The following is a 14,703-nucleotide window of genomic DNA, read 5'->3' on the forward strand; positions in this document are numbered from 1 at the left end:
TATTTGACATTGTACTAGAAACACTAGCAGTAGCAATTAGAGAAGAAAAAGAAATTGAAGGCATCAAAATAGGCAAGGAGGAGACCACGTTATCACTCTTTGCAAATGACATGGTGGTCTAACTAAAGAATCCTAAAGATTCAACCAAGAAGATAATCGAAATAATCAACAACTTTAGCAAAGTTGCAGAATACAAAATAAACCCACATAAATCATCAGCTTTTCTATATAACTCCAACACAGCTCAGCAGCAAAAACTAGAAAGAGAAATCCCATTCAAAATCACCTTAGACAAAATAAAATACCTAGGAATCTATCTCCCGAGACAAACATAGGAACTGAATGAACACAACTCAAAACACTCTCCACACAACTAAAACTAGACTTGAGCAATTGGAAAAATATTAAGTGCCCATGGATAGGATGAGCCAATATAATAAAAATGACCATCCTACCCAAACTTATCTATCTATTTAGTGCCATACCCATTGAACTACCAAAATACTTCTTCACTGATTTAGAAAAAAACATAACAAAATTCATTTGGAACAACAAAAGATCAAGGATATCCAGGGAAATAATTTTAAAAAAAAACACATATGATGGGGGCCTTGCAGTTCCTGACCTTAAACTATATTACAAAGCAGCAGTCATAAAAACAATTTGGTACTGGCTAAGAAACAGAAAGCAAGATCAATGGAATAGACTAGGGGAAAACGACCTCAGCAAGACAGTATATGATAAACCCAAAGATCCCAGCTTTTGGGACAAAAATCCACTATTCGATAAAAACTTCTGGGAAATTGGAAGACAGTGTGGGAGGGACTAGGAATAGATCAACACCTCACACCCTACACCAAGATAAATTCAAAATGGGCGAGTGACTTAAACATAAAGAAGGAAACCATAAGTAATTTGGGTAAACACAGAATAGTATACCTGTCAGACCTTTGGGAGGGGAAAGACTTTAAAAACCAAGCAAGACATAGAAGGAATCACAAAATGTAAAATAAATAATTTTGACTACATCAAATTAAAAAGCTTTTGCACAAACAAAACCAATGTAACTAAAATCAGAAGGGAAACAACAAACTGGGAAAAATCTTCAGAGAAACCTCTGACAAAGGTTTAATTACTCAAATTTATAAAGAGCTAAATCAACTGTACAAAAAATTAAGCCATTCTCCAATTGATAAATGGGCAAGGGGCATGGATAGGCAGTTCTCAGATAAAGAAATCAAAACTATTAATAAGCACATGAAGAAGTGTTCTAAATCTCTTATAATCAGAGAGATGCAAATAAAAACAACTCTGAGGTATTACCTCACACCAAGCAGATTGGCTAACATGACAGCTATGGAAAGTAATGAATGCTGGAGGGGATGTGGCAAAGTAGGGACATTAATTCATTGCTGGTGGAGTTGTGAACTGATCCAACCAGTCTGGAGGGCAATTTGGAACTATGCCCAAAGGGCGACAAAATAATATCCATCCTTTGGTCCAGCCATAGCACTGCTGGGTCTGTACCCCAAAGAGATAATGGACAAAAAGACTTGTACAAAAATATTCATAGCTGCGCTCTTTGTGTTGGCAAAATGTTGGAAAACGAGGGGATGGCCATCAATTGGGGAATGGCTGAGCAAATTGTGGTATATGTTGGTGATGGAATACTATTGTGCTAAAAGGAATAATAAAGTGGAGGAGTTCCATGGAGAATGGAACAACCTCCAGGAAGTGATGCAGAGCGAGAGGAGCAGAACCAGGAGAACATTGTACACAGAGACTAATACACTGTGGTATAATCGAACATAATGGACTTCTCCATTAGTGGCGGTGTAATGACCCAGAACAATCTGCAGGGATCTAGGAGAAAAAAACACCATTCATAAGCAGAGGATAAACTGTGGGAATAGAAACACCGAGGAAAAGCAACTGCCTGAATAAAGAGGTTGAGGGGACATGACAGAGGAGAGACTCTAAATGAACACTCTAATGCAAATATTATCAACATAGCAATGGATTCAAATCAAGAAAACATGTAATGCCCAGTGGATTTACGTGTCGGCTATGGGGGGTGGGGGGGAGGAAAAGAAAATCATCTATGTCTTTAATGAATAATGCTTGGAAATGATCAAATAAAATATTAAAAAAAAAGAACAGTGATAACTTAGAAGAGAGTAATTTTGATTTGATAAGGTCAAAAGCCAGATTATATACTTGAAAAAGGAGTGGGAGGAAATGAAGTAGAGAAATCAAATATAGTCCTTCTCATTGAGTTTAGTCACAAAATGTGAGAAGAAATATGTGATAATAATTAGTGGGGATGGACATATAAAATAAGCATTTTGGAGAGATAAGAAAGACAAGGACATGTTTGTAGATATTTGGGAAGTAGCCAGAAGACAAGAGAGATTGAAGTAAATGAAAGAGTGGCAGTTATGCAGGGGGTAATCTACTGTAGAAAATGGAATGGAATGGATTATTTGTGTGTTCATGTAAAAGGCATTAAAGAATGAAACCCCGGGGCATCTAAAACCCAGTCATGCTTCTCTTCTACAATTGGATTCTGTCTATGCCCACTTTCTGTCCTTCAAAATTCTAAAACTTTACATAAATATCACAATATTTTCTCATACATTAACAGTGAAAGTCCTAAAACTCTCTTTATGTATTAGCTATAGGATGCTCCAGAAGAGAAGAGTGTTTGGTCTACTCTTTAGGACTGATGATGACAACCTTCCTTGCCACTCTCACAGATAAGCTGCTTTGTTTTCCATGCAAGTATGAGAAATTAATCCTGCTATTTCTTTCTGCATAAAAGCAGCAGGGTTCTATAATAGGGGAGGTCAAGTAAAATAATGAAGGACTCAAATGATGCAACAGAGATAGTACATGCAAAATATTGGTTGAATTTGAGGGGCAAATTGACTTGGTGTAGGACTAAGATTGTTTTTTCTAGAAGATTATGTTTGTTCCAGGAAATATGGTCCACTTGGGGTGGAGGGAATACCCAGACTTATCTGGTCATGCATTTGTTGAACTGCCTTATTCACACATAAGAGAAACAGATAAAAGAAAAGAGAAAATAGGTCCCAATTTCAATCCCAAATACACTTTCCTTTCCTTTCCTTTTATTTTCTCTTTCCCTTTTTTCTTTTTTCTTTTCACTTCATTTCCTTCCCTTGCTTTATTTTCCTCTCTTCTTTCTTTTTGTACACTTAATTGTTATATAGATTTTTATTTCTAAATTCTTCGTGGAATATTTTCTTATTCTCCTGCCTGCTGTACATCTACCTTTTCCCCCAATTAGGACATGGGGTCTGGTTTCAGTGATTATCTGGACAAATCCACAATCTTTCATATCATCTTTCGCCTTTTATTATTCTACTGGGATGACCAGATGATTATTTCAGCTCTTCATAAGGCAGCTTAGATAGGCCATTATTTTCTGAACACTTTAGGGGAGGAATAAAAAGCCTATTCCTTTACAACATCTCTGGCCTAGAAGTCTCTGGGGATTGGAAGGACTGTGGCACAGAAGCCACTCCTCTGGGTCACATCCTTTGCTCAGACAATGAGGCTTCATTTGTGAGAATGTTGCTAAATTGGCACCTTGAAAAGCAATCTTCGGTGTCTCTCCTGGGCTATTTATGGGTGTCTGAGGAATGGCATAAAAGAGAGACCCCCATGATAAAGGCAAGACTGTGATCTGACGCTTTTCAATGACAAAGATAAGGGGGCTTCTAAGCAACCTGATCAGGCTTTTGTAATTTTCCTTCTTTGTACACACTCACATTCTCAGCCAATAGCCTTTTCTACCCCAGAACTTTAGCTCAAAGCCCTCTATGGAGAACAGGTTTCATTCAGCCTGAGATATAGAAAAGGATAATAAATCCATGACTGAAAAACAAAACTAAACATTGGAGACTATCCAGTCCACCCCCTTTCCTTTATAGAATGGGAAATGAAGACCTACAGAGATTAAATGACTTGCCTAAAGCCTAAAACAGTTTATATACATCAGAGGAAGAATTTGAACCTATATTCTTAGACTCAAGAGTCAGTACTCTTTTCACAGTGCTATGATATTCTGAATGTCTAACTGGTAAGAGAGAGATTACAGTATGCCTGCTAACAACTGTGGTCATTAGCCTAGCCTTAGCAGCAAATCTTCTAATGGATACAATTGAAGATGCAATCAAGTACTAAAATATGAAACAAGATACTTTGAACAGGATGCTCAGAGATGCTGTTCCAGGTTTCCTCTTCCTCCTGCAGCCAAAAAGCCACTTGGTTCCTCTTCATGCCTCTTATTCATCATTGCCTCTCCAATGACATTACTCAGGGGCCACATCAGGGCTGATTAAGCACCACTAATGGAGCTTAATCATGCTTCTGAATAAGAAAGACTTCTTAATTTAGTGGCTTTCCTTTTCCCGAATGAAATAAGATATTTTCATCACAAGAGGTTTGGGATCACTTTAAAATTAGGTCCATGTGACCTAAACAAAGTAGAAAAGAGAAAAAGAAGGAATGAAAATGAAAAGAAAGGAAAGGAGATGAAGAAAGGAGAGGGGAAGAGAGGAAAGGAGAGGAGAAAAAATAAATCACCAAAAGATGATTAATGGGATGTTTTTTGTCTTTTAATGGAAAAGTTGTATGAGTGGTTGGATGAATATCAATGAAAGAAAGGATGCCTCCCTGTCACCTAATGTAAGCAGCTGGAGAGGATTCACTAATAGCTTTGCTTCTGCTGTGGCTAAAGGGAGGCAATAAGACAAATTGACCACCTCAGTAGAAAAATTTAATAAATAGAAGACTACTCTGATGGATGCTATTGATTGTATTTTATTTGAATGAGGTTGCCTGGAACTGATTGGTTGCCTTGTAATCAGCTCCATCTTTACTTCAGTGTTAATAAATATTTGACTTCTCAACTCTGGGTCCTTTTCCCACAGTTTCATCGCATCATCGACCTCACAGGCAAGCACAGTGACCCTTGCCTTTCCTATCGATCTTTCATGTGTTTATCAGCTTGATTCACACTAGAGCCATCTCCGCTTCTTTTTCTTTTTAAGAAATAAGGTCAATTTAAATCAATAATGTAAATTTACCCATTTTTAAAAGGTACCCTTGGAAAGAAGAGCCATTGATTTACAGAATTGTGAAGAAATGTTGCTGGTTTGACATTTTGTAGAGCAATTTAAACCAGTATGTGTCACCATGTAAAGAGCTGTGGCTGCTGAATAGGTTGGTGCAAATATGATGCTTAGAAAGTTTCTAAAATGTCAATTATTATTTATTGATTAGATTCATTTAAAATATCTATGTATGACAAGGATATAAAAACTATCCAGAGAAAATCCAAGACAAAACTATTACCTATTTAAATAGTCCTTGCAATGTTGGGAGCTATCCCTAAATTGTAGGAATTGCCTTGGGAAGCAATGAATCACTGTGTTACTTTGGTGCATAAGCAGAGGCTAAATGAACATTTCTTGAGGATGTTATAGAGGGTATTTATGCTTTTCAAAGAGATTACCCTAGGGAAGCTCTAAGATTCTATGATTCTAAACATGAGGGGAGAATTCCTTCTAGGAATATTCGTGAAGTACCCAAGTGCCAGGGTCTGACGCTACCTTTTCAGGATTTCTTTCCTATTTCATATGAAAGTAATATCTCCTCCTTCTAAATTTTCCATAGTTCTTTCCCCAGAACTCACTTCTGTACTTATTTTCTGCTTTGTGATGTCTTCATCTTCTTTATCCAACTCTAGATTTTTTTCAAGCCAGATATGCTTTATATCCATTATATTTGTTTATGTGCCCTTATATATAATATAGTGTTTAATATACACTCTCTGACTAAAGAATATTTGATGAATGTGCTTTGTCCCCAGTGGGTGTGTCAGAACACTTTGGGAAGTTCCTTCATTTAAAAAAAAGACAAAATCAAGTAAGATGCTTGAAATTTACAATCTCTCAAGAGGGCTGCCTATATATATACTATTACTGCTATTACCATGTGCCTTCTCTGTGTAAGAGCATGTTTAAGCACTAGAGATGTACTATTCCTTTTCCTCCCCATGAGTAATCCACTGCTCACATCATTGTGCCCATCTATCCTTGATTTCTGTTTTTTTTAAATATTTTGTTGATGTTTTACTTTTGTTTCAAGCCTGAGACATTCTGGAAAGGTGACAGAAAAGGGGTAAAGATGTAAGGAATTCCTCATCAATAAATTGAGGGAGGTGAGACTACATGATCAATAATCTCTTAGTCTATAGAAAGGGTAAGCAGAAAGAAATATTTTGCCTATATTTTGCCTAGCTTTTTTTCAGCCTTTTCTCATTGTCATTATCATAGATCTAAGTAATAAAAGGATATCTTTTGAGGCTTGACCCTAAACCTAGAAAAAGCCACATTTCATAGAGATCAAATGACTTGCAGCTTGTAATAAAACATGGAGAGTAACAAGACTAGGATTCTTGCTTAATATCTATAATCTTGCTATTGGGGATATGGTAGCTATGTTACCAAAGAAGAATAACCTTTGAATTATAATTTCAAGTCCAACAAAAAGGATCCAATCTTCCAGATCAAGCCACTTCCCCTGCTGGTTCGCTGATGTTGGCTGAGCATGCAACTTGCTACCTTCTCTGGAGCATTTAATCTATTTGAGCCTTGACTAGGAGCTGGATCTAAGGAAGCATTACATGGTTTGGAGACTTTCTTTAGTTAGGGTGGCCTGGTGATCCTCTTTCTTTTTCTCTCTATGTTTCTCTAACTTTAAGAATAATTATAAAAAAAATAAATAAATAAATAAAAATAAAAAAATAAAAAAGAATAATTATAAATTAATATAGTCTCCAAGGAATTTTAGTGATTACAGCTTAAAGTGGGAATACACCTGGTCACATTAGCACAGTGAAAGGTAATAGCTCCTTTCCTGAGAAAATGTTTTGATGACAGGACAACTAGGAGCCAACAGGAAGCTGGGAATTGTACAGAGTTGAGAAGTAAAAAAGAGATATTTCAACATAAGAAAATTTTTCTGACTTTATAATTTTACCTGAGAGTTAAGTGTGATAGTAGGGAATATGTTTTGATGGGCCATTTTCTATAAGTGTGTCAGAAAACAAATAAAATAAATTATCATCTACATCTATGAGCCAGGAAAAATCCTAACATGGTTCATGGAATAGAGTAATATGTGAAAAGACTGGAAAGATAGAAAGGACCAGGTTGTGAAGACCTTATAATTCCACTAATAGGAATTTATATTTTATTCCAGAGGCAATATATAGGGAGTCAATGGGCTTCATAGAGTAGGAAAATGACATGGTAAGACCTGTGGTATAAGAGAAATCATGTTAGCAGTTGTTTGGAAAATGATTGAAGTAGGGAAAGCTTGCAGTAGGAAGATGAAATAGAAAGTTGTTGCATTAGTCTAGTTGAAAGATATAAGGAACTCAATAAATGATGATGACTTCGTCAATGGAATACCATAGATATGTAGATCCTTGTGTCAAAAAAAGGCAAGACCTTTGGTGCCTTGTCTCTTGATAAATTAGGGATATGTGTGTATTCCTGCTATGGAATCCAAAAAAAAGAGAATTAAAAGCTAAATGGAATTGTTAACTTTCCTGAGCACCAGTGAATCCTAGAGCCTAGCAACTTCCTTCTCATAAGCAGGATTAAAGATTTGTGTTCAAGCTCTCTTCACTTTTAAACATTCTCTGTAATGAAAAAATGAATCCTTGAAATGCTGCTTCATATCAGAAGCATTTTCAAATTGAATCAGAATAATTTTCTTTTCTTCTATGACAGGTGAGAAACTTCTAAGATTCTTATGCACAAAGAACCTTTAATACAAGAAATGTCTAGAAATATTAATGTAATCACATATCACCCAGGTAGAGTTCTGTCAGTTGTATTGAAGTTTTAAAATGCTTAATCTATGATCCCTCATGGCACCCTGTATATATTCCCCATGCATCCATGTTTCATTTCCTATGCCCTATCTCATGCCAAATCAGATAATATTAGTAAAGAGCTCATCACCTACTACAGCCTCTCACATAACAGGTATTTAATAAATGCTTATTTCTTCCCCACCCCACCTCCTCCTCATGCACTAAAAATTAGAATATGGTATAGTGAATAAAGTATTGACCTCAGAGTTAGGTTTAAATCCTACCCATATCATTACCCTTGAAAAGTCACTGTACCTCCATGCCTCAAGTGATTCTCTAGGATTTATATATTGTAGAAACATGCAACACAGAGACCTCTTTAGTTATAAAAAAAAAAAAACAGAAGAAAACTGACAAATATTACATCACTGCTTTTGTTTTAGTGTTCTTAATCATTCTTAGCTCCTTTTAAATGGGGACCATATGTATATCTTTGGTGTATACTTAAGAACCATGGCTCTTCCAAGCTAAAATGGCAGCAGAAAAGAAGGAAAGGCCAGGCTCTCCTCAACAACAGACTTCCAAATCAAGAGCTTCCAAGCCAAGGAGAAAATATTGTAAGAAGCCAGAAAGAGACAATTCAGACATAAAGGAGCCCCAGTCAGGATTAGACAGGATCTGACAGCTTCCACACTAAAGGACCACAAGTCTGGGAATATAATATTCAGAAAGTCAAGAGAATTGGATCTACAACCAAGAATCACCTACCCATCAAAACTGACTATATACGTCCAGGGGAAAAGTATGGGCATTTAACAAAATGGAAGATTTCCAAGTAGTTGTAAAGAAAAGACCAAAATTAAATTGAAATTTTAATGGCCAAATACACAATTCAAGAGAGACATGAAAATTTAAACCAGAAAGAGGGGCAAAAAAAATTTAAGGACTTTAGTAAGGTCAAATTGTTTATATTCCTATATAGAAAAATGATGTTTTTAACTCTCAAAAATTATTTTCACTATCATAATAGATAGAATAATTATTCATTGGTAGAGGCTGTGGTATTAAGTGGTTTAAGAAGATATGTAAAAAAGGGTGGGGAATAGAATATGGCATCAAGAGAAATGTGAAGGAAGAAGAAAAATAGGATAAATTATACCATATAAAGAGGCACATTGGAAGCGAAGAATACTATTATAAGAAGGAGAGGAAGAGAGTGCTAATAGGTAATACTTAAACCATACTCTTAATGGAATCAGTTCTGAGAGGAAAGAGCATCTAGATCCATTGGGGTATTGAATTCTATCTTACCCTACAGGGAAGTTGAGAGAGAAATACCAAGGGTGGAAGTGGGACAGGGTGTACCAAAATGGAGGGAAAGAGAGAAAAGTGGGAATTTAATAGAACTTAAAGAAAAAGAAGAGGGTAATAAGAAGGGAGGGGATGGAAAGGGAAGTAAAATAAGGGTGGGGAAAATGGTGATTGATTAAAAGCAAAACACTGGTGTAGAATGAAATAGTGAAAGAAGAAAGGGAAAGACTAGGAGAGGAAATCAAAAGGATGAGAAATGCATAGGTGGTAATCATAAATCTGAATGTGACTGGAATGAACTCTCCCATAAAATAGAAGCAAATAGCAGAGTGTATTAGAAACCAAAATCCTACCATATATTATCTACAAGAAACACACATGAGGCAGGTAGATAGATAGGGTAAAGATAAGAGGCTGAAGCAAAATTTATTGGGCATCAACTGATGACCAATTCAATTTCACTGAAGAGAATGACAATGAGACATCACATAAAAGTCTATGGGTTACAGCCAAAGCAGTACTCAGGGGAGTGCATATATGTACAGATCAGAAAGGGAAGAGATCAATGATTTCGGCATGAAAATTTAAAAATCTAGAAAGTGAACAAATTAAAAATCACCAGATAAAAACTAAATTGAAAATCATAAAAATTAAAGGAGAAATTAATGAAATAGAAAGTAAAATAGTTATTGAATTAATAAATAAGACTAAGAGCTGGTGCTATGATAAAAACAAGTAAATAGATAAAATACTGGTTAATCTAATTAAAAAAGGTAAGAAGAAAATCATATGAACAATATCAAAGATAAAAAAGGAGATCTGACCTCTAATGAAGAGGAAATGAATGTAATTATTAAGAACTATTTTGGCCAATTACATGGCAACAAATATGACAATCTAGGTGATATGGGTGAATATTACAAAAATATAAATTGCTTAGATTAACAGACAAGGAAATAGAATACTTAAATAATTCCATATCAGAAATAGATATCGAACAAGCCATCAAATATCTCCCAAAGAAAAAATTCCCTAGGGTCAGATGGATTCACAAGTTAATTCCATCAAACATTTAAAGGACAACTAATCTCAATAATATAAAACTATTTGACAAAATAAGCATACAAAGAGTTTTAGCAAATTCCTTCTACCACACAAATATTGTACTGATTCCAATGCCAGGCAGACCAAAAACAGAGAAAGAAAACTACAAACAAATCCCCTTAATGAACATAGATACAAAAAATCTTAGACTACTAGCAAAAAAGACTCTAGCAAGTGATCACAAGGAGTATTCATTATGATCAGGTGGGATTTATACCAGGAATGGTACCATGGTTTCATATTGGGAAAAACATCCACATAATTGACCATATCAACCACCAAACCAACAGAAATCACACAATCATCTCAATAGATGCAGAAAAAAAACAAAATACAACACTCATTCCTATTTAAAGCACAAGAAAGTTTAGGAATAGAAGGTCCTCTCATAAATATAAACCATACATCTTTAAAAACATCAGCAAGCATCATCTGCAATGGGGATAACTTAGAAGCCTTCCCAATAAGATCAGGAGTGAATTGATGATTCACATTATCACCTTTATTATTTAACATTGTAATAGAAACACTTGCAGTAGCAATTAGAGAAGAAAAAGAAATTGAGGGGATTAAAATAGATGATGAAGAGACTAAATTATCACTCTTGGGAGTTGATATGATGGTCTACTTAAAGAATCCTAGAAAATCAACTAAAAAAACTAGTGAAAATAATCAATAGCTTTAGCAAAGTTGCAGTATACAAAATAAACCCACATAAATCATCAGCATTTTAATATATTTCCAAAACTACTCAGCAGCAAGAATTAGAAAGAGAAATTCCATTTAAAATACCTTAGACAATAGAAAATATTTAGGAATCTATCTACCAAGACAAACACAGGAATTATATGAACTCAAATACAAAACATTTTCACACAATAAAAATTATATTGAAACAATTGGAAAAAAAAACATTAATTGCTCATGGGTAAGATGAACTAATATAATAAAAATGACAATCTTACCCAAATTAATTTACTTATTTAGTGCCATACCATCTATCAAACTACCAAGACACTTTTTTTCTTACTGAATTAGAATAACTTATAATAAATTAATTTGGAAGAACAAAAGATCCAGGTTATCAAGGGAACTAATGAAAAAAAAATGTGAAAGATGGGGGTCTAAGAGTACCAGATCTTAAACTGTACTACAAAACAGTGATCATCAAAACAATATGTTACTGGCTAAGAGACAGAATGGAGGATCAGTGGAAACTTGGGGTAAATGTCCTCAGCAAGATACTATATGATAAATCCAAAGATCCTAGGGAAAAAAAAACACTATTTGACAAAAATTGCTGGGAAAATGGGGAAAAAATGTGGGAGAGCTTAGTTTTAAATCAATACCTCACACCCTACAAAGTAAATTCAAAATGGGTAAATTAATTAAATATAAAAAAGTAAATTATAAGTAAATTAGTTGAACACAGAATAGTATATCTGTCAGATCTATGGGAAAGGAAAAATTTAAGGCCATGCAAGAGAAAGAGAATATCACAACATGTAAAATGAATAATTTTGATTACGTTAAATTAAAAAAAAATTACAAACAAAACCAGCACAACCAAATTTAGAAGGGAAGCAACAAACTAGGGAAAATCTTTATAAAAAATCCCCTGACAAAGGTCTAATTGCTCAAATTTATAAGGAGCTTAATCAGTTATACAAAAAAACAAGCCATTCTCCAGTTGATAAATCGGAAAGGGACATGAATAGGCAATTTTCAGATAAAGAAATCAAAATTATCAATAAGCACATGAAAAATGCTCTAAATCACTCACAATTAGATAAATGCAAATCAAAACAACTCTGATGTACCACCTCACACCTAGCAGTTTGACTAATATGTCAGCAAAGGGAAGAAATAAATGTTGGAGGGAATGTGGCAAAGTTAGGACACTAATGAATTATGGGTATAGTTGTAAATTGATCCAACCATTCTGGAAGGCAATTTGGAATTATGCCCAAAGGATTTTAAATGACTGCCTGCCCTTTGATCCAGCCATAGCATTACTGGGTTAGTACCCCAAAGAGGTAATAAGGAAAAGGGCCTGTACAAAAATATTTATAGCCACAATCTTTGTGGTGGGAAAAAATTGGAAAATGAGGAGATGCCCTTCAATTGAGCAATTGCTGAATAAATTGTGGTATATGTTGGTGATGGAATACTATTTTGCTAAAAGGAATAATAAAGTGGAGGAATTCCACAGAGACTGGAACAACCTCCAGGAATTGATGCAGAGCAAAAGGAGCAGAACCAGGAGAACATTGTACACAGAGACTGATACACTGTGGTACAATTGAATGTAATGGACTTCTTCATTAGTAGCAATGCAATGTCCATGAACAATTTGGAGGGATCAATGAGGAAAAAACACTATAACACTAATAATAATTCTATGGAACAGAAAAACAAAAACAAAACAAAACAACCACTGATTAATGTTTAGATGGTTTTAAGTATCAACTTCCAAACAGAATAAATCAGGTAGTATTATTCGTTGTTTCATTTGTCTTAGTCTTTCACTCTCTGTAATACAATTTTGAGTATTTTTATTTATTAGTACATAGGACATAATTGATTGTTCCATACCCTATTCAAATTGTAAATTTAGTATCTTTCTACTCTCCACTGTTAAGGGCTCCTTAGACATGGGCCAAATCATAAGCTTTAAGCAAATTGTCACAGGGGTGCTAAAATGTGAACAGAATCAACCAAAGAATTGATTAATGAGTATTATCCCTCTTCTATGTTCATGTTCCTCCAGAATTGAACTTAACCTAGGTTTATTATGTAGATCCAGAGCAGATAGAGGAGAGAGAGAGAGAGAGAGAGAGAGAGAGAGAGAGAGAGAGAGAGAGAGAGAGAGAGAGAGAGAGAGAGAGAGAGAGAGAGAGAGAGAGAGAGAGAGAGAGAGAGAGAGAGAGAGAGAGAGAGAGAGATTGATTGACTTAGCCCATATAGACCCAGTTATGGCTATTATAGTTATATCTATAAAATATTTGAGGGGCTGATGCCAATTAATTTCCAAACGCTTAATAACTTTTAAGGTGCTAAACACCTATTAGGGCACATCTGGATTTGTTTATTTTTCAAGAAATTCTATATATCCTTACCTTAAAGGATCTCTCTCTCTCTTCTTACCTCCTCTTTGTTACTTTCCTAGCCCTCAGTTATCCAGAATCCATTTAAAATACTTCAATATGGGCCTTGAATGAAATAGGAATTGCCAACTCTTTTTATTCTTTTGAGATGGAAAACCAAAATGCTTTACCATATGTCCTGCTACTATTCCCTAATGTCCTCTAGGACTTACCATCTGTCCCACTTTTATACCTTCCAGACAACATCTGAAATACTTATATAATCTAAGCAGTTCTGGCCCTTACCATTCCCTGCCATAGAATACTTAGGTCTTCTGAGCCTTTCTTTCTTCATTATAGATGGATTTTATTTTTTATGTTATTTTCCCCAGTTAATGTGTAAACTCATTCATTCATTCATTCATTCATTCATTCATTCATTCATTCATCCTTGGCACCTTAAGTTGGCAGGAAATACACGGCGCATGTACATTTTGCCTTATGTGTTGATGGAAATCAGAATTTTCACAAAGTTCAGTTTAATTTCTCATCTGTGGGTAAGGCTATGGCATTCAAGTGTCATCGGGTCCTTAATCTCAGCCTCAACTGTTATATTTAGTTTCTTTAAAAAAAGTCAGCTGTGGCTTGATTTACTTGGTTGTCTACTGACACCTTGAAAGTTCTTTGATGGAATTCTTTTATTTTGTATCTCTTACTTCTTTTTATCTCCTTTAATGTCTATCAGAGTGTTCAGTACATAATAATGCTTCAAACAATGTACATTGACTAAATAAATGTATTTTACATAATTATATGTAAATACAGAGTCCATAACGCAGTTTTGAGTTACTAATTAGAAGCTCATATTATGTAATTAGGTACATATTTTATTAGATGGAACATAAACTCATAGATGTAGATCAGAGAGACTAGGGCCACTTAGTCCAACTACCTCATTTTAGAGATGAAGAAACTGAAATTCTAGGAAATTAAGCAACTTGCCTATCATGACAGAAATATTATCAGTGATTTCATCTGAAATTAGGTCCTTTGAGTTCAGAACCAGTATACTTTTTAGAACACACCTCCTCATTTTTCAAGGATTTTGGATATGTTTCTACTTTCTTTGTTTTTTTTTAAGCATTTATTTTATTTGTTCATTTTCCAACATTATTCATTAGAAACAAAGATCACGTTTTTTTTTTTCCTCCCCCATCCCCCCAAACCTCCCATTGGCGATTCTCAATTCCTCTGGGATTCTTTAAGTAGACCATCATATCATCCACA

Source organism: Monodelphis domestica, chromosome 1, assembly GCF_027887165.1.
Source record: "Monodelphis domestica isolate mMonDom1 chromosome 1, mMonDom1.pri, whole genome shotgun sequence".
Taxonomy (NCBI): Eukaryota; Metazoa; Chordata; class Mammalia; order Didelphimorphia; family Didelphidae; genus Monodelphis; species Monodelphis domestica.